The 20,061-nt window shown below is 41.7% G+C and overlaps 1 pseudogene across 1 annotated transcript in view; it reads left to right on the top strand.

Moving 5' to 3' along the window:
- LOC104002875 (uncharacterized) overlaps positions 1 to 19,491 on the top strand; it is a 28,266-nt pseudogene extending 8,775 nt beyond the window's left edge. Inside the window, exons 3-6 of the transcript XR_010153415.1 lie at positions 12,972 to 13,105; positions 17,512 to 17,567; positions 18,945 to 19,121; positions 19,301 to 19,491. The product of XR_010153415.1 is annotated as an uncharacterized LOC104002875 (transcript). The remainder of the gene's footprint in view (positions 1 to 12,971; positions 13,106 to 17,511; positions 17,568 to 18,944; positions 19,122 to 19,300) is intronic.
- The last annotated feature ends 570 nt before the right edge of the window (positions 19,492 to 20,061 follow it).

Below are 20,061 nucleotides of genomic sequence, written 5' to 3'. Positions count from 1 at the left end.
GGACATTCTTTAAAAAGCCGAGGATGACTTGGGGAGTGGGGGTGGTCTTCTGTGGAGGGGAGGTTACATCGGTTCGCATCTCAGGCGGATTTCAGGTCGGAAAGTCTTGGTCAAAGAGCCCGACGCTGCCTCCCGGGGCTCGGGGAGGAGCCCCTGGGCCACCGCCCAGGTGGGATCGTGAAGGGGATGAAGAGCTCTCGTGGCGAGGATCATTGAATCCGGTTGCTGACTGCGCGCAACTTTAAGGAGTGTTTACTCCTTAAAGATGGAGCGCTTAACAGGAGGGTGTGCGTGTGTGTTCCCGGGTTGTTACCTTGCACACCTACTTATGCCCGCTTGCAAAATCTTTACTCTCCGCCTCCGGCCACCGCTGCCGGGGCCGCACACCTTAAACTCACTTCTCTCTGAGGAGAGGAGACTGAGGTTGACTTTTCCTGTGTGTCTGTCTGATCCGACGGCTCGGGCTTATTGTACACTGTGTTTTGGAAGTGTCTGATTGTAGGGTGGCATGTTTGGGGTTGTAACTTGTAGGCCGCAGAACTTGTGTCACTCCTAACTCCAGACCTGCTTTAAAAACACACTTTTTGGGGGGGTGGGGGAGGGGGTAATTTTCTAACCTTGTGCTCATACAAACTTTAGAGCAAACTTTCTCTTACTCTCCCCACCCTCCCCCTTCCTTTTTCTAAATGGAAAATAATGTCCGGAGGGGTTGCTAGATAGAAGACTACACTTACAAAGTGTTTATGAGTCCAGGTGCATGAAATCTTTAACATTACAGGTACATTTTTGCTTACAGTGCCATTTTTGGTATTCTTACATGGACATGTCACCCCCATTTTAGGAAAACTTGTATTTGATTTGAAAAGGAATTGAAATCACGACGTTATCCTACCTTCACCATTTACCCCTGATAAATTGTCCACGTTTATATTCGGATGAGTGGTGAGAAAGATAATTTTCCGTAGAGGATTTGTGTGTGCGTGCACGTGTACGAATAAACTGTAATTATGTTTGTCCACACTAGACTTTGAGATTTATTTGGGCTAATTTTGTAGTTGAATGCCTGTGTGTCACATCCCAGTACAGCTAGATGAAAACTTGCAGTGAATTTGGTATTTGAGAATTTAGCTTGAATGTCTGTTGGCTGCGATTTAAATAATATATGACCTTCATGACAAGTTTTGCTTTCCCTAAGGAAAAATGCAGGGAATCATTAACTGAGTGGTTCTTAATGGAAAACCTGGATTGGAGGATACTTGTATTTCCCCCCAACTTCCCCCCATTCAATGTCCTTATATTGGGAGAAGTCAGTGGAAACCTTTTTAGGGGATCTTTGTTGCTTTAGAGTTTATCTGTTGCTATCTGGAATCAGTGATCATCGAAAGAACCTGCGATCCCAGGTGTGCAGAAAGCATCAGAAATAAGCTGTTTCCATTTACTTCCCTCAAGGCTACATAGAGAAAATGAGGGAAAAAATAGGGATTTTGATTTTCTGCAGATAAAATGAGTTGAGGTTTTAAGTATGACTCAGTAGATCTTCAAGTGTTTATCTGTGGTTTCCGTACTGCCTATGATACATTATAAAAATTTATAAGTGAAGTTTGTTAAGAGGAAAGATTATGCTTATATTTTAGGGGAAGAGGGAATATTGAACTACATTTATAGAGTGATTTTGTTTCAGGTTTTTCTGAGGATTTTTAAAATACCCTGTGTCCACTTAATAGTAAAAACAGTTTGAGGCACTCTGAGTTTCTTACAACTATTTGTCTCTGAATAGTTTTCTCTTAAAATTTGACAAATGTTAAAAACATTGTCCTTCCTCCTTTGGTTACAGTGGAGTCTTCTGTCTTGCCAGGAAAGTGAACTTTTTTTTTTCATTTTTGTTCATCATTTACAAATTAGATGGGATATATTTTAGCAAATAGATCTCAAGAGCTGGATTTAATTAGCAGCTTTTTAGGACATAAACATTAAAGGTTAGATGGAAAAGATTGTTTTGACTGACTGGATAAATGACAGGGCTGTGTTTGATGTGCATCCAGGAATTGGTCTGGAGCTGGTGCCCAACTTCTCAGTCCATCTTGAGAAGCCAAATAAAATATTTAACCTAGGCCTCATTTTGTTTAAAAAAAAAAAGTTGATTCTTTGTAAAGACCTTAAGAAATGTTTGGCATACCTTTAGACTAAGTGTTTAACAGTTCATTTAGACCTGGGTTCCCTAATAGAGGAAAAAAAATCACTTAAAAAAAGACAGATCTCACAGTGAATTTATATTTGGTTTACAATACACTTGGGCTATAAGATGTTTTGAAATTATTGTTCTTTGCTTTAAGTTAATACCATGTTAGTATTTTAAATTTATAGAGTATCTTTGATTTCAAGATGCTGTATAAACTTTAGTTACTTGGTAATAACCTTATTGTGGAATTGCCCTTTTACTGAAAGGTATAAACATTTCTTGCATGGTGACACACACACACACACACACACTCTCACACACTCACACACACTCACACACACTCTTTCTGAAGAAGAGGAAATATTTGAACCATGAGATCACTGCCCACAATTGATATTAGACTTTTCCACATATTATTCTTTTTTTTTTTTTTTTGAGACACAGTTTCACTCTTTTTGCCCAGGCTGGAGTGCAATGGCACGATCTTGGCTCACTGCAACCTCCGCCTCCCGGGTTCAAGCGATTCTCCTGCCTCAGCCTCCCAAGTAGATGGGATTACAGGTGCCTGCCACCATGCCCGGCTTTTTTTGTATTTTTAGTAGAGATGGGGTTTCACCATGTTGGCCAGGGTGATCTCCGTCTCTCGACCTAGTGATCCGCCCACCTCGGCCTCCCAAAGTGCTGGGATTACAGGCGTGAGCCACCACGCCCGGCCACCACATATTATTCTTAAAACCACAATCAGTGAACCGTTTGGTATTTGTCAGTGCTAAGAAGGTGGGGCTAATTTAATAATTTGATCCCAAATTTTAGATTCCTCAGGCAATTGGGGGTTAGAATCCAATTTCATCCATCAAGCTACTTCTGTTCTTTGTGACACATTAACATATGATCATTAAAATGGGGTGTATAGTAACACCATCAACTTCAACTAATATTTCTAGAACAAATTGATTATAAAGTATATGATTTCTATATTATACCTATATGACTGTTGGATACAGGCTTTTCTTACAATGGTTTGGATAGAAAAATATTCTTTACAGTAAAAACTTTGGGGTAATTTTTAGACCAGTATTGTTTTTGAAAACCAAAGGCTGCAAAAAGCAGTTTAGTGTAATTTCTAATATTTTAAATTCTTAGGTATGGAGAAGTAGAATAAGATTACTCCTCCAGAGCATTTATTTCAGACCTTTTTATAAATTTAATGTTTTTGTATGCTGCTTCTCATATTATTAATTTCAAAGCCCTTGGCAATAAGGAGGTTAACCTTGTCTATAATGTAAGGAAGTTTAACTTTAAAAATTTCCCTTTAGATATGCTAGCATCTTAATCTTGTTTCACTACATATTTTATTAATTCAAGGCCTTAAAAATGATAGCTTTATTCTATTACACAGGTTTTTATGTATGCCTATACACCATAATGACATTTATTTATTTATTTGAGATGGAGTTTCGCTCTTGGCTGGAGTGCTATGGGGCGATCTCAGCTCACTGCAACCTGTGCCTCCCGGGTTCTAGCGATTCTCCTGCCTCAGCCTCCCCAGTTGCTGGGACTACAGGCGCATGGCGCCACGCCCGGCTAATTTTTTGTATTTTCAGTAGAGATGGGGTTTCACCGTGTTAGCCAGGATGGCCTCTATCTCCTGACCTCGTGATCCGCCAGCCTCGGCCTCCCAAAATGCTGGGATTACAGGCGTGAGCCACCACGCCCAGCCAAGAAATTTTTTAAATGCAAAGTTCTCTAGCCACTTTGTATTTACCACTAGATGTCTCACTAACTTCAGGAAACCTGATAGCTTTTGACCACATTAGAGTAACTTGGTTCTCAATTAAATTTTTGTAGAATAATATAATCAGGTTAAGTTGAAACTTATTTTTTAAATTAAGATATTGAACTTGTATTTTTGTTTATTGTGTTATTTAACAGAAAGGAAACATAAAAGGCTGTGACTTTCCTACTTAATTAAGGATCTGGAAGCCACATTTTGTATGGAAAAAGGTTTTCTTTTTTTTTTATTTCAGTAGGTTTTGAGGGAACAGATGGTGTTTGATTACGTGAATAAGTACTTTAGTGGTGATTTCTGAGATTTTGGTGGACCCATCACTCAAGCAGTGTACACAGTACCCAGTGTGTAGTCTTTTATCCCTCACTACCCCTACCCTTTCCCACAGTCCCTATAGTCCAGTGTATCATTCTTATGCCTTTGCATCCTCATAGCCTAGCTCCCACATGTGAATGAGAACATACAATGTTAGGTTTTTCAGTCTTGAGTTACTTCACTTAGAATAATAGTCTCCGATTTTATCCAGGTTGCTGTGAATGCTATTATTTCTTTTTATGGCTGAATAGTATTCCATGGTGTATATATATGTGTATATATGTGTGTGTGTATGTGTGTGTGTGTGTGTATACATACCACATTTTCTTTATCCACTCATTGACTGATAGGTATTTGGGCTGGTTCCATATTTTTGCAATTGCAAATTGTGCTGCTATAAACATGCGTGTGCAAGTATCTTTTTTGTATAATGACTTCTTTTCCTCTGGGTAGGTACCCAGTAGTGGGATTGCTGGATCAAATGGTAGATCTACTTTTAGTTCTTTAAGGAATCTCCACACTGTTTTCCGTAGTGGTTGTACTAGTTTACATTACCACCAGCAGTGTAAAAGTGTTCCCTTTTCACTGCATCCATGCCAACATCTGTTTTTTTTTTATTTTTTGATTATGGCCATTCTTGCAGGAGTGAGGTGGCATCGCATTGTAGTTCTGATTTGCATTTCCCTGATACTTAGTGATGTTGAGCATTTTTCCATAAGCTTGTTGGCCTATCTTGGTTGGTATATCTTCTTTTGAGAATTGTCTATTCATGTCTTTAACCCACTTTTTGATGGAATTGTTTGTTTTTTTTTTTCTTGCTGATTTGTTTGCATACTTTGTAGATTCTGGATATTAGTCCTTTGTCAGATGTTTTTCTTAATCCTTAATTTTTTTTTTCCCCCTGAGATACGGTCTTGCTTTGTCAACCAGGATGGAGTGCAGTGGCATGATCGTGGCTTACTGCAGCCTCAGCCTCCCAGGCTCAAGCGATCCTCCCACCTCAGCCTCCTGAGTAGCTGAGACTACAGACGTATGCCACCACCCTTGGCTAACTTTTAAATTTTTTTTGTAGAGGTGGGGTCTTACTGTGTTGCCCAGGCTGGTCTCAAACTCCTGGGCTCAAGTAATCCTTTCGCCTCAGCCTCCCAAAGTGCTGGGATTACAGGCATGAGCCACTGTGCCTGACTAATTTTTAATTCTTTTTATTTTAATTTTTTAAAAAAGCAAGAAACCAGCAGAGAGACTTAATTCTTCAACTAGTTTAATAACACCCAAAGGGAAAGTATAGAAATGTGATTTTTTTGTTTTTGCTTATAAACATAAATTTATATGTTTAAATAGTAGAGTGAAAATAACAAGATAGAGTAAATTCTTCAAAGGAGGAAATACTTCATGAATTGAGGGTGGAGATAAAAACATTCTTCCATTGAACACATTTATAAATGGTTAGGCATTATTGAAATACTATGCATAGCACTCAGCTTCAAGAATAATATAGTCAAATAGATTTAATACCCTAACTTACCAAGTTTGTTTGAAACATAACCCTTAAGTTTTGGTCTTCCTTTATTATTTGAAGGTGATAGATCACAGAATCATAGAATTGGGGAACTGATAGGTGATTTGTCTGTCCTTGAACCTTGGCAAATTAGTATCTTAAAAAAATTAGCATTGATACCAACATGCAAAATTTCTCCAGTTACCAACACTTAACACTGTTTTGTTCTAGTATTTTCAGCTGTCCACAGGAAATCTACTCTATCCCAGTATGTCTAACATGTGAAGTGTCATTTTTGTCTAACATTTTTAGTTCCACCTTTTAAATTTTTGTCAAAAAAATCATTTTCATTATGGCTTTGGGCCGAAAACTGTATTGTCATCTTTGATACAAGTTTCTTATTGATTTGTATTAGATCTTTCAGAATAGCTCTCTTAATTTTCATTTCCTTTCTCTTTCCATATGACTTTCCTCGTTCAGGGTCCTTTCGTCCTACTGTTGGATGATTACAACAGCTTCATATATGGTCACCTCTAATCTTTCTTTCTCCTAGTAGGCCCTGAATACCACTGATAGGAAAATATGACTGTAATTACAGCCATGCTCAAGAACCTGAAATGGCTCCCTGTTATCTACCTCAATCAGTCCAAGCCCTATTGTCTGACTTCTAAGCTCCTCTTACTGGCTCATTCATATTTCCAACAGTATTTACTTTTACACCTTAGCAGAAACTCTTTGGTTAGACTCTTCAAAGTCTTTTAAATACTATATTGTCATACCCTCGTTGGCGCTCTTCCTGTTGCTAGGAAAGTCCTCCTTCTCCTGTATGTCCTTTAAAGCAGCAGTCCCCAACCTTTTTGGCACAGGGACTGGTTTTGTGCAAGACAGTTTTTCCAAGGATGTGGGGAGCAGGGGATGTGTTGGGATGAAACTGTTCCATCTCAGATCATCAGGCATTAGATTCTTGTAAGGAGCGCACAACCTAGATCCCTTGCACGCGCAGTTCACAATAGGGTTCCAGCTCCTATGAGCATCTAATGCTGCTGCTGATCTGACAGAAGGTGGAGCTCAGGCCATAATGCTTGTTCTCCTGCTGCTCACCTCCTGCTGTGTGGCCCGGTTGTAACAGGCCACAAACTTGTACCGGCCCATGGTGCAGGGGTGGGAGACCCCTGCTTTAAAGCCCAGATGAGTTCCCCTCTCCCCTAAAGCCCTTTCTTTACTGTTCAGATTCAAGTTGTTCTCCTGATTTTCTGAGCTCTTACTTGTACTCACTGTTGAACCATGTAGTAAATGAGGGGTAAAATCCAGCACAGTGGTTAAGATCATGAAGTCGAGAGCCAGATGGGTTTAGCATCTATACTTTAGACCCTGGCTCTGCCACTTACTACTGTGTGACCTTGGGCTACTTAATTGACCCCCTTGTGCCTTAGTTTCCTCATCAGTAAAATAGGGAAAATAATAATATCTCCCTTAGAGGGTTATTGTAAGGATTAAGGATGAATGTAAAGTATTTAGAATAGTACCTAACATAGTGATATGTGTTTACATTATAATCAGTATCACTAAGCACTTGTTTATTCTCAGGTATTTTTGTTTCTGGTTTTTGTTTTTGTTTTGCGTATAGCATTTTTTATCTTTCCACGTAGATAGTAAGCTCTTTTAAGCCAGAGTGTTACATCTTTTGTTTCGGTCTCATTTTTCCTGGTAGTTATTCAGCAAAACCCATTTGCTAATTTGATTTCTCTGTAGCTTGTGTTCCTGTATAAAAACCTCTAATAAGCTCTCCTTTAAATGAGCTACTGAGGGAGACGTTTGGAAAGAAAAAGCCATGAATGGTTACAAGAATTCACCTTCCTTGGGTCAGAGGGCTGGTAACAACTTAGAAAACCTTCCACATTACGAAGTAATCTCTAGATTTTGGTAGTTTAAACTGGGAATATTTTGAGACAGAAATGAGAAAAAATAAAGTTTTGGTGTTTTATATAGAAGTAACTTTTAGTCTTTTTTAAAAAAATGGAATATTCATTTATAGCTGTTAAACTTTTTTTAAAATAATGGAATAATCTTTTGTAGCAAATGAAATGTTTGTATAATCTTCTATCTCACATGTCAAATTATTAATTTCAAAAATCTTTTTCACAGGACTTCCTGATCCATTTGCTAAGGTGGTGGTTGATGGATCTGGGCAATGCCATTCTATAGATACTGTGAAGAATATGCTCGATCCAAAGTGGAATCAGCATTATGACCTGTAGGTTTAAACGATTAGGTTGAAATGAAACATATAATTAATATTACTTGATATAGTCTTTGAAAAGAATCGTGGGAAATGATCTGAGTTTCATCTACGCTATAATTTGGTCTTCACAAAAGGGGTAAAGAAAAGCCCAGTGGGAATGTGCTTTGGTTTATAGACAGGTTTTGAAAGATGAGGTATCCCTAAAATTCTATGAAGAACAAAATGAAACTGGCTCACAGTAGAGCAGTCCCCCCCACTTTTTTCAATTAAATAAAGGTATTAATTCACCACTTTAGACCAATTATAAAACCAGAAATCAGAATTTGGGTTACACTGAATAGGCATTCTTTTTGCCTTTATGTAGATGGTTTCTTTCTTTTAAATTTTATTTTAATCATAGGAGTATATGCACCATTTAAAAAAGGCAAATGATGCTATAAAGGTTTTATGGAAAACAGCAAGGTCCCTGGTCCTTTCTCATTCCTGATTCCCATCCTCAAGGCAACTGCTCTAATAACTTTGGCTGTTTATTCTGGTATATTCATCTGTTTCTAGATATGTTCCTTATTTTATACCATCACAGTTTTCTTTTTTTAGTTTTATGTAATTTTTTTTTTTTTTTTTGAGACAGAGTCTTGCACTGTCACCCAGGCTGGAGTGTAGTGGCACCATCTTGGCTCACTGCAATCTCTGCCTCTTGGGTTCAAGCAATTCTCCTGCCTCAGCCTCCCGAGTAGCTGGGAATGCAGGTGCCCACCACCATGCCCAGCTAATTTTTGTACTTTTAGTAGAGACAGAATTTCACCATGTTGGCTAGGCTCGTCTCGAACCCCTGACCTCAAGTGATCTGCCTGACTCGGCCTCCGAAAGTGCTAGGATTACAGACGTGAGCCACTGCACCCAGCCTAGTTTTAGATATTTTCGAATTTCCTACATAGAAGATAATTCAGCTTTATTTTTTATGAAAAATTCTTTTAAAATTAGAGACAGTCTCACTCTGTTGCTCAGGCTGGAGTGCAATGGCATAATCATAGCTCACTGCAGCCTCAAACTCCTGGACTCAACTGATCCTCCCACCTCACCCTCCTGAGTAGCTGTAACTACAGGTGCATGCCACCATGCCAAACTAATTTTTTTTTTTTTTTTTTTTTGGTAATTTTCTGTAGAGATGGGGTCTTCCTATATTGCCCAGTCTGGTCTTGAATTCCTGGGCCCAGGTGATTCTCCCTCCTTTGCCTCCCAAAGTATTTGGATTACAGGCATGGGGTATAATGCCCAGCCCAGTGGTTCAGCTTTTAAAATTGGTATTCGTCATCCCCATTCCCATGACACTCACAAGCCCCTTCCTTTCTTTAATCTTCCAATATAATTATAGGAACCTTTTTGATTAAACCATTGTTCCATGTTTACATTATTATGATTATGTAAATATCCATAGTTGGGTCACATGGGTACAAGAATTATATTTTCTTTCTTGACAGCTTTTGTTTTTTCTGAAGTTAGTAGCTACTTTTCCCTTTTGTTTAGTTTTCTATTTATCTCCTAGCTAGAAATGAGAAATTACATGTCATAATCCTCAAACTCTCCTACAGAACTAAAGATCTTTTCTCCATATATTCAATTCTGTCAGTATTCCATTGGCTTTGTTTCTTCTTGGAGATACCCCTCCTGGGGGTCTGTGTTCTCTTTCTTCAGTCTGGTGTGATGGTTCTCTAAGACCTGCTGTGCAGTTGTCCTGGGACTTGCCTTTATTGTTATGTTGGCAATTTCCTTTGTCTCTTCTAGATTTAGTGACTTCCTATTTTTTGTTTACTCTCTTGATTTGGTGAACTCTATCATCTGTTGTCATTTTGAGAAATAATACAAAGATGGGAAGAAAGTTGAGATCTTATCAGAAAATATATTTTGGTTTCTTATCTGTTGGTATGGTTTGTGTACAGGCTTCTAGATGAAATAGCACTTTATCTCCAAATGTTGAATACATTGCTCCATTATCTTCTAGATTTAGATCCGTACTGTTGAGTAGAAATATAATGTAAGCCACAAATGGGAGTTCATCTGTAATTTTAAATTTCCTAGTATCCACATTAAGATAAGTAAAAAGAAACAGACGACATTAAGCATAATAAACTGGGCATGGTGGCTTGCACCTGTAATCCAGCTACTCAGGAGGCTGAGATGGGAGGATAACTTGAGGCCAGGAGTTTGTGACCACACTGGGCAACATAGCAAGACCCGTAATATAATATAGTTATATTATGCATAATAAGCATAATTTATTATGCTGAAAATTAAGCATAATATATGTTATTTAATTCAATATATCAAAAATATTTTCAACATGGTAGTATAAAAATATTGAGCTACTTATTTATGTATATATACATATTTACTATGTCTTTGAAAAATCAGTGGTTTTCTCATTTTATGTTAAGAAAAAATCAGTGTTTTCTTTTGCAGCTTGCCTCAATGTGGACTAGCCACATTTGAAGTACTCAAAGGTCCCATGTGGTTGGTGGATACCATTTTGGACAGTGTAGGTTCAGAGTATTGCTGATGGCATCCTGATTTTGATCTGTCATGACTGTTGTTTTCCACTAGAAGTTTCTTTAGTCCTCTGTCGCTTGTTATTTTCCTTTAAAAAAACTGTAGCCCCCCTAGTGTGTATGAAGTTGTACCTCGTCATGGTTTGGAAGTGCATTTCCCTCATGACTAATGATGTTGAACATCTTTGCATGTGCTCGTTATGTTTTATCTTACGGTTAATATTAATTGGCTACCAGAGGCTTCTCTCTTGCTTGTGTCTGAGGTCATTTTGCAAAATCCTTGCCTTTAATTGGCTAAGTGTACAAACAAAAGTCTAATAATTAAATTTTAGCCCCAAATCCTGAGTATATATATTATACTTTTGTCTATATGGTAACATTATATCACCCATAGAGGTTACCATCTACCCCTCTCAACAAAACATCCTGAAACTTGTTTATAAATCATGTATTTGTTAGTGAAGTCAAAGTTTTAATAGAAGCTAATAGAGCCCTCTGTTTAACTTTCAATTATAAAAGTCTTTACTTTTTCTTTTACGTGGCCATGTATGTTATATTATATGAGGTTTCATTAAAGTGAGAGCATGTACTTCTCTGTGTATAAGAAAAGGTAATATTTCTGATTAATTTCTGGCCCAGGAATATTTGGACAGAATGTTTGTGACATGTACACTTAAGTAATACAATATATTTCATAATTTTGAGTAATTCAGAGTTAGGCTGTCTTCCAGAAGGTCCATAATTAGCAATTTCTCATTACGGTTTAATGTAGAGCTTCCCAACCTTTTCATATCATGGTACACATAAAAAATATTATGGCACACTGGACTAAACAGGTGAAGTTGCTTAAGCCAGTGGTGCATTGTCCTGAGGACTGAGGTAATCAATATATGTATTTCAGCATACCTGTAAACCAGGCTTACTAGTTGGACAACTGGTTTAATGTGACTTTAAAAAAAATGTTTGGTTTGGGTAATTCAGCTACTTAATTACTGGATTCTGGCTCTGGAATTACATGCTAGTAGATATATACCAAGATAGGTCGGGTAGGTGTATTTGAAAATTGGTACATTTATACTGAACAATATTTTAGTTCAAATCTTTTCATTTGCAAGCAACAGAGACCAAGTTCAAATCGGCTTAATTTTTAAAAAGGGAATGTACTGATTTGCATAATGAAAAGTCCAGGGGTGGCCATTTTTTAGGCACAGCTGGATCCCGGGGCTCAAGTGTACCTTCCATGTTCCTTATTTGAAAGCTTTAGTCGTTACTTAAGTGGTTTAGGTTTTTCTCTATACTAGGTGAATTTTTCTGATATTGCTAATTTATTGAATTAGCAGTACTTTAGACCAAAACTTTGACCTCTTAATGTCATTGAAATAGAGCTAGGATTCTACTGACATAATTATGTTATTATATTATCTTTTTGCATGGGTTGACGCCATGTTAACAATTGGCTGTGGTAGAGCCTTTACGTACTTGCAGGTATATCCACAGACAAGTACAGTAATGCTTTTCCCTGCACTGCTTGTCTGCAGGAGGTGAAGTGAAATCTGCAAGAGTCCTGCTCGCTCAAGGCCTGCATACAGGAAAGAAGCAGGGGAAAAGCATTACAAACAGCTTTTGTTCTATAGCATTTTGAAATATAACAGGTAGGTCAGATTTTTGGTCTGTCAGACTTGACACTATCCCTTGAAAAGTAGGTCATGTCATTGAAATGTATTTAAAATGTGACTGTGATAAAAGGTTTTTGTTTTGTTTTGTTTTTTGAGATGGGGTCTCGCTCTGTCTCCCAGGCTGTAGTACAGTGGCGCGATCTCGGCTCACTGCAAGCTCTGCCTCCCGGGTTCACGCCATTCTCCTGCCTCAGCCTCCCAAGTAACTGGGACTACAGACACCCACCACCACGCCCGGCTAATTTTTTTTTTATTTTTAGTAGAGACGGGGTTTCACCGTGTTAGCCAGGATGTTCTCGATCTCGTGACCTTGTAATCCACCCGCCTCGGCCTCCCAAAGTGCTGGGATTACAGGTGTGAGCCACCGTGCCCGGCCGTGATAAAAGTTTTTAAGATTCTTTTTCTTGGAAAGAAGTTATTTAATAAACCCCCTTAGTGTTATTAGACACTAGCTACCAAAATAGCCTTTTTACTAACTAGAATTATAGCCCAGCTTGAGAGTGGCAGATGTGATAAAAATATACTAAAATTGTTTTTAAAAATTTTACTTTCAAGATTTTTAAAAACTTTATATGCAATCCTGTGGATTAACTCACATATTTTGCATAATCTAGCCAGGCTCTGAAGCATATTTGTAACTTTAGGGTATAAAAAGAACAAAAGAAAAATTTTACATCCACTGCCTTATAACTACCAACATACTCATGTAGCCGTTTTCATTTTTAGGTATATTGAAAAGTCTGATTCAGTTACAATCAGTGTATGGAATCACAAGAAGATCCATAAGAAACAAGGTGCTGGATTTCTCCGTTGTGTTCATCTTCTTTCCAGTGCCATCAACCACCTCAAAGACACTGGTTGTGAGTAGATATTAGTGCTTTTCAAATTTATATATATATATGTGTGTGTGTGTGTGTGTGTATGTGTATATGTTTGTGTGCATATACATATATACATGTACTATATATGTATTCTCAAATATATATAAATAATATATATATTTGAGTATGTTGGTAGGGGTTCAAACATAACTTCCTGTGTATGTCTGAAACATTGGTAAAAATTCCTGGTCTAAATTTATTTTGTAGACTTAAAAAAAATGAAACGTTTTAAATATGTGAAACTTACAGCTAAATGAGAGCTGATGCTTCATTTCCAGCTAATTTAAAAGTATTAAGAAATGATTGATATCCAGAATGGCAACAACAACAAAAAAAGGTGTCAGGATGTATATACCTTTTAAAATTTCTTAGTACCCATTTCTGGTTGTGGTGGATTTGTGGACAAAATGTTTTTATTTAGGTGATTGGAGTCTTTAAGGTGGCAGTTAAAGAGCAATTACGAAGTGATAAGAATGGTATAATATATAAAACTGCTGTGACAAAATTAAAAGTTAAAGAAAGATTAAACATTATTTTGAGTGTACGACGGTTCTATTAACTACTTAACTGTAGCTCAGTTTGTCACCAACCTGGGTGTTTAGAAAATTAGACAAAGATCAAGACATTAGAAGTGGTTTTCATAATGGATTTATAAGGTGACTTAGCATGACCAGGTGACAGTCTTTTGACAGACTCTATAATTTCTATAAGGGAAAAGCAAAATCTGTACACCTGCAGAATTAGTACCACGTGGATGCTGCCGAAGGCTTTTCTGCCTGTGTCCTCTGGAGTGGTGACATCACGTCCCCACTGGACCGGAGCCCATTGAGCAACACTTGGAGCAGTCAAGGAGTGCCACACCAGAATGTGGGGACCAGTGACTTCAGGGAGTGCTGGGCAGCAAGCCCCAAGGTCCTCAGGGTACCCCAGGGCCTTCCTTGGAAACCGTACTGCCGTCAGTGCCCTGGCACCATGGGCCTGTGATGAGAGTGCAGCCTCTCATCACTCACAAGTTCTGCCTTCCAGAAAACACTAGGAGCACAATGCAGCCAAGTTCTTTGTCACTTTATGACAAGCGTCACCTTTCCTCTAGTTTCTAATAACATGTTCTTCATTGCCATCTGAGACTCCATCTGAATGACTTTTCCCTTCCATATTTTTATTTTTTAAAGAGACCGGGTCTCCCTATGTTGGCCAGGTTGGTCTTGAATTCTAATCCTCAAGCAATCCTCCCATCTCAGCCTCCCAAAGTGCTAAGATTCCAGGCATGAGACACCATGCCCGAACCCCTCCATATGCTACAGACACTCTGTCCAGCTCTCCTCTTCTGAGCTCTCGCCAGAATCACCCTTAACTAAGAGTCACAGGGAGAAGACGATCACCTACATGCCAAGAGACAGGCCTAGAACAGAGCCTTCCTGCACAGCCTCAGAAGGGACCCACCCTGCTGACACCTTGATCTTGGACTCATGGCCTCTGGTACTGTGAGATAGTAACATTCTGTTGTTGACAGTGCCCAGTCTGTGGTACTGTAAAACAGCCCTAGGAAACTAACACAGCCTGTTAGCCCACAGATGGTGGAGAGATGGAATGCTCCATGGAGCTCCAGGCTTACTGTCTACAGCTCTCAAAGTGTGCTATGGGACCCTTGGGTGGGCGTAGGTATGCAAGATAATTTTGGGTGGTGCAGGGTGAATGATTTCAATTGACATAAAAATGTGTTTATCTTACTGGGTAAATCAGGGGTCCCCACCTGTTAGGAACCAGGCTGCACAGCAGGAGGTGAGCAGCCAGCCAGTGAGCAAAGCTTCATCTGTAGAAACAGCCGCTTCCCATCCTTCACATTACTGCATGAGCTGTGCCTCCTGTCAGATGAGCGGTACCATTAGATTCTCATAGGAGCATGAACCGTACTGTGAACTGAGCATGCCAGGGATCTAGATTGCGTGCTCCTTATGAGAACCTAATGCCTGATGATCTCTGACTGTCTCCCATCACCCCCAGATGGGACGATGTAGATACAGGAAAACAAGCTCAGGGCTCCCACTGATTCTATATTATGGTGAGTTGTGTAATTATTTCATTATATATTACAGTGAAATAATAATAGAAATAAAGCACACAATAAATGTAATGGGCTTGAATTATCTCCGCATCATTCCTTCCCCTTCTCCCGGGTCTGTGGAAGAGTTGTCTTCAAGAAAACTGGTCTCTGGTGCCAGAAAGTTTGGGGACCGCTGGTGTAAATGTTTCTAAGAATGGTTAAGCAACTTAAGCTTTACATGCTACGAAGAATACAGGTTTTAAATGCTAATAAAAATGGGTGCAGATGAAAACATTCTCTTTTGTGGTCCAGGGAATCTTAACCATTCTATCAGAAAGACTTGCAGCTTGGAGCTGCAGCTGCCCTCCCACATCCTGTCCACTATAAAGCCCTGCAACACACACACATGCACACACACATGCACACACATGCACACAGATGCAAACACACAAATACATTCACATGTACATACCTGCACACACACACACACACACAGACACGCACACTCACTGTGCTTCATGCCCTCACTAGGGTGGTCTGGGAGGGAATGCGTGTTTTTAGGAGAAATGAAGACAACTCAGGCCGCTCATTCTCCTGGTGTTTCCACAAGTGCCTTCTCTGCAGACCATGCTTCAGTCTCTTTGTTGGTTCTCCCTCTTACTGAAAGAGAGAAGCAGAGGCCCGGCACATACTCGGATGCTCAGTGCTCAAGCCAAGTTCGCAAGCTTCCTGGGGAGCCTAGTGAGATGAAGGCACTGCAGAGCCTCCCCAAAAGAGGCATCAGCTTTTCCTGGATCCTTGAGCCCAGGAAGGTGATAGGTGAGACATCACAGTTCATCAGAAGACACAAGCAAACTCCAGTGAGAAAGGGCAACAGTCAAAAATTTTATTCTCTCGGAGAAGGGGTTCTCGGGCTGTAAGCAGCAGGCAGAAGACTATTGCATGCGTAGTTAGGTGATGGCGACCTACAGTTTTCACTGGGAACTGGGATCAAGAGTCACGTGACCTCCTACTTATGCTCGTTTCTCCCTGTCTTTCTCTTTGCCTTTTGTGTCTCTCTCCCTATCTCTCTCGCTCCTTTTCCTCTCAGCCTCCTCTGTCTCTCTCCCTATCCCTTCCTCTCTCTGTCTCACTCCCTTCTCCCCATCTCTCTTTCTCTCTCCTTCTTTCCCACTTCTCTCTCCCTCCTCATCTATCTGCCTGCCACTGTTCAGGCTCCTGGGGCCCCATGTGGATGGGCGGACACAGGACTCCTAGGCTACCTTTCACAGCACAAGCACAGGGCTGCAGGACCTTGGTCCCCACCTCCCAGCGTCCTCAAAATGAGGGGTGTGGGGTGTGCCGTGCTCTCCTGAGTGGGCACCCCATACTCCAGGAAGCAGAAACTGCAGGTCACAGCTGGCTCGAGTGGCATGCCCACAGGGCTGCCAGCTTCCATCGTGTGATCTGCTGAGGCCAAAGCAGAAGACACCAGCCCAGGCCCATCTCTGTAGCAGGGTAGGGGTAGGGGTGGGCTTGGGGGTGGGGATGGGGATGGGAGCCGCCAATGCAAACTGGCCCCTGACTGGTTTCCTACCCTGCACCCTGCCATGCAAGGCTTCCTCTCCCACCCCTCCCCCTGTCTCCCACCGCCTCCACCCCTAGGCTGCCCCAGACCCAGGCTCCGGAAGTCTCCCAGGATCCAGGAACTAAAGGCAACCACTGGGTTCCGCAGCCCCTAGTCCATGAGTCAGCCACTCCTCTGCGTGCTGACAGACCTTGGCTCTCATACCCCACTCCAAGCCAGCCACACACCCCTGTCCCCCCACCAGCATTATTAGCACCTCCTGATTTTAGCCCTCATAGCCCTGCTTCCTGGTAACCTTGCCCCCTCCCACCCTGGTCCAGGCAAGCCCAAAGGCCAGCGCCCTCCACCCACCCTTCCTGGGGACCACGCTACTATCCGCTTGCCCAGATGTCTTAACCTGGCTTTACCAAGATAGAACAAATAACAGGGATGAGCCCCCGGACTCTGCAAGGAAGATTTGCCAAAATACTCTCCATTTAGAAGCAGGAACAGTGATGGGGCCTACGAATGACCCCAGGATTGTCACCCAAGCAGCAAGAAGGGCGAGGAGCCCGGTTTCCTGCCCTTCGTGCTCACACTGTGGCTGAACTGGAACCAGGAGAGACAGGTCTAGCCCCTTAAGCATCCATAGTAGGAGCACCACCCACAATGGGGAAGGGTAATGCCCCAAAAGGAGTTTTGGAAGGGGAAATGGATGTGGGCGGCCCAAAGGGCAAGTAAAGGGAGCCTGATGGCCCATAGCAGATCCTGATAACATGGACACTTTGTCTCAAGCAGGAAGAGCTACAGCGGGGAGAAAAGGATCTTTGCTGATGTTGAACATCAACAGGGTAAGCCTCTTTTCTGCAGTTACATTATTGCTACAGTTGTGAAAACCCTGACATTAGTTTCTATACACTCCTCCAGCTCATCACTAACTGAAAACTAGTTATTCAATAACCCTATACCCATTGCTGAGCAGCCACTCTTTTAGAATATTACTTTTTTTTTTTTTTTTTTTGAGACAGAATCTAGCTCTGTTGCCCAGGCTGGAGTGCAGTGGCACAATCTCGGCTTGCTGCAAGCTCCGCCTCCTGGTTTCACGCCATTCTCCTACCTCAGCCTCCTGAGTAGCTGGGACTACAGGTGCCCGCCACCACGCCCAGCTAATTTTTTTTGTATTTTTAGTAGAGACGGGGTTTCACCGTGTTCGCCAGGATGGTCTCGATCTCCTGACCTCGTGATCCACCCACTTCGGCCTCCCAAAGTGCTGAGATTACAGTCGTGAGCCACCCCACCCGGCCCTAGAATATTACTTTTTAAAACATAGGTGTAGGTCCAAAGTCAGGATAAAGAATAGGTTGAGTCTTTAGGGAAGTCAGAGTTCTCCGGAGAAACAGAACCAATAGAATGTGTATGCACAGGGAGAGGAATTTAATTTTAAAAATTGGCTCATGTCATTGTGAAGGCTGGCAAAGTCCAAAATCTGCAGGGTCAGCAGGCAGGCTGGAGACCCACGGAAGAGGTGCAGCTGAGTCCACTCACAGGATTCCCTCTTCTCTGGGCAGGTAACCATTTTCCTATTAAGGCCTTCAACTGATTGAGTGAGGCCCACCTACCTTTTCAAAGGTCATCTGCTTTACTCAAAGTCTGTTGATTTAAATGTTAATCACATGTAAAAAATACCTTCACAGAAATATCTAAAATAATGTTTGGTCAAATATCTGGGTATTGTGGCCTAGCCACATTGACACATAAAATTACCCATCACAGACGGGTCTCAGAAAAAGAACTGGGAAGGTTTGAATGCCTTTACAGCCAACTGTAGCCACAGCGTGACCTTGGACAGTCACTTGCCTCTCTGAGCCTCATTATCTGTAAAATGAGGGGTTTGAATTGGGTGGCCTCTAAGGGTTTGGGGGATAAAATGGCAAGGTGAGTGTGAACATCTAGTTTATCTCCCCTCCCGGATTCTCACGGGGGAATTTCCAGCAGAGTTTGGGATGGCAGGGACTTGGTTCAGACATGGAAAGGAGGCAGAGGATGCTTGTTAAGGGGTTTCCTACCCAGCACCCATTTCCTTCTGCCCTGCAGTATCCCAGCTTTCATTCAGATTCCCGCCTTCCCTCACGTAACCCATGTGCTTCAAGACTGACCTCACTGCCAGCAGCAGGGATTGGTCCAATTGGCCTAAGCGGATTTCTATCCCCAACCATTGATTGTTTCAGGAAACCAGGCCTGAGCGGATTCGCACATGACATCTCCCTGGACACAGGGATGGGTTCACAAAGGGGTTGGAGTCACTGAGATGTGAGGAGAAGTCTGCTGGCAGCTTCTGGGACATTACACCCTGGTGCTGAAGAGATTGCTGCCGGAAGAGGCTGTCTTCCTGGGCATGTTGTCAGGTGAGGTCTAGAATTGTGGCAGCCACCTTGCTGCCAGCACAGGGGAAAGATGAGCCTGGGGAGTCCCAAGAACCAGAGCGGGAGCCCTGATTGCCCCACATCCCATCCCCCACCCCCACCAATAACGGACCTTTTAAGCGATGGGAGCCAATAAATCCTCTTTATTTCTGTTACTGTAGCAAATGGAAACCTAACAGAGACACTATAAAGGCGACTATTCCAATGCTTCTGGAATTGGTGCTGGGAGAACCCTGACAGAGCCCTTCTCCTCTGCTGTCTTGGAGGGCTGGGGGCGGGCCGACCCAGCACACAGGAGGCCTGCACCTCAGATCCTCCTGGCTGAACCAGGCAGCAGATCCACGCCGCGGGGCTTCCTCCCACGTGAGCAAACGCAAGAAACGACCCTGCAAATAAAAGACGACCACCCGGGAGAAGCAGGAGAAACTCCCCAACTTGAAGTGAATGTATCAACATTTCAGAAAAGGTAGAAAGTGGATGTTGCTGTTTAATCTGCTCGGCATCCCTCCCCCACCTCTTTTGATAATTGGCCTCAGCAGGGTGGGTGGCCCACGTCTTTAATCCCCGCACTTTGGGAAGTCGAGACAGGTGATCACAGGAGTTACAGACCAGCCTGACCAACACAGTAAAACCCCGTCTCTACTAAAAATACAAAAATTAGCTGAGCGTGGTGGTGAACATCTGTAATCCCAGCTACTTGGGGGGCTGAGGCAGGAGAATTGCTTGAACCTGGGAGGCGGAGGTTGCAGTGCGCCAAGATCACACCACTGCACTCCAGCCTGGACGACACAGTGAGACTGTGTCTCAAAAAAAAAAAAAAAAAGATTCTGTCTCAAAAAAATAATAATTGGCCTCATCTATTGGACACAATTCTGGGAATGACACCGAGGCCAGGCCAATCGGCCCCTCCTGAAATGTTTCC

Source organism: Pan troglodytes, chromosome 19 (genome assembly GCF_028858775.2).
Source record: "Pan troglodytes isolate AG18354 chromosome 19, NHGRI_mPanTro3-v2.0_pri, whole genome shotgun sequence".
In the NCBI taxonomy this organism is placed as follows: domain Eukaryota; kingdom Metazoa; phylum Chordata; class Mammalia; order Primates; family Hominidae; genus Pan; species Pan troglodytes.
Note: the sequence above shows the minus strand (reverse complement) of the source record. Positions and strands in the feature narration are given on the sequence as shown.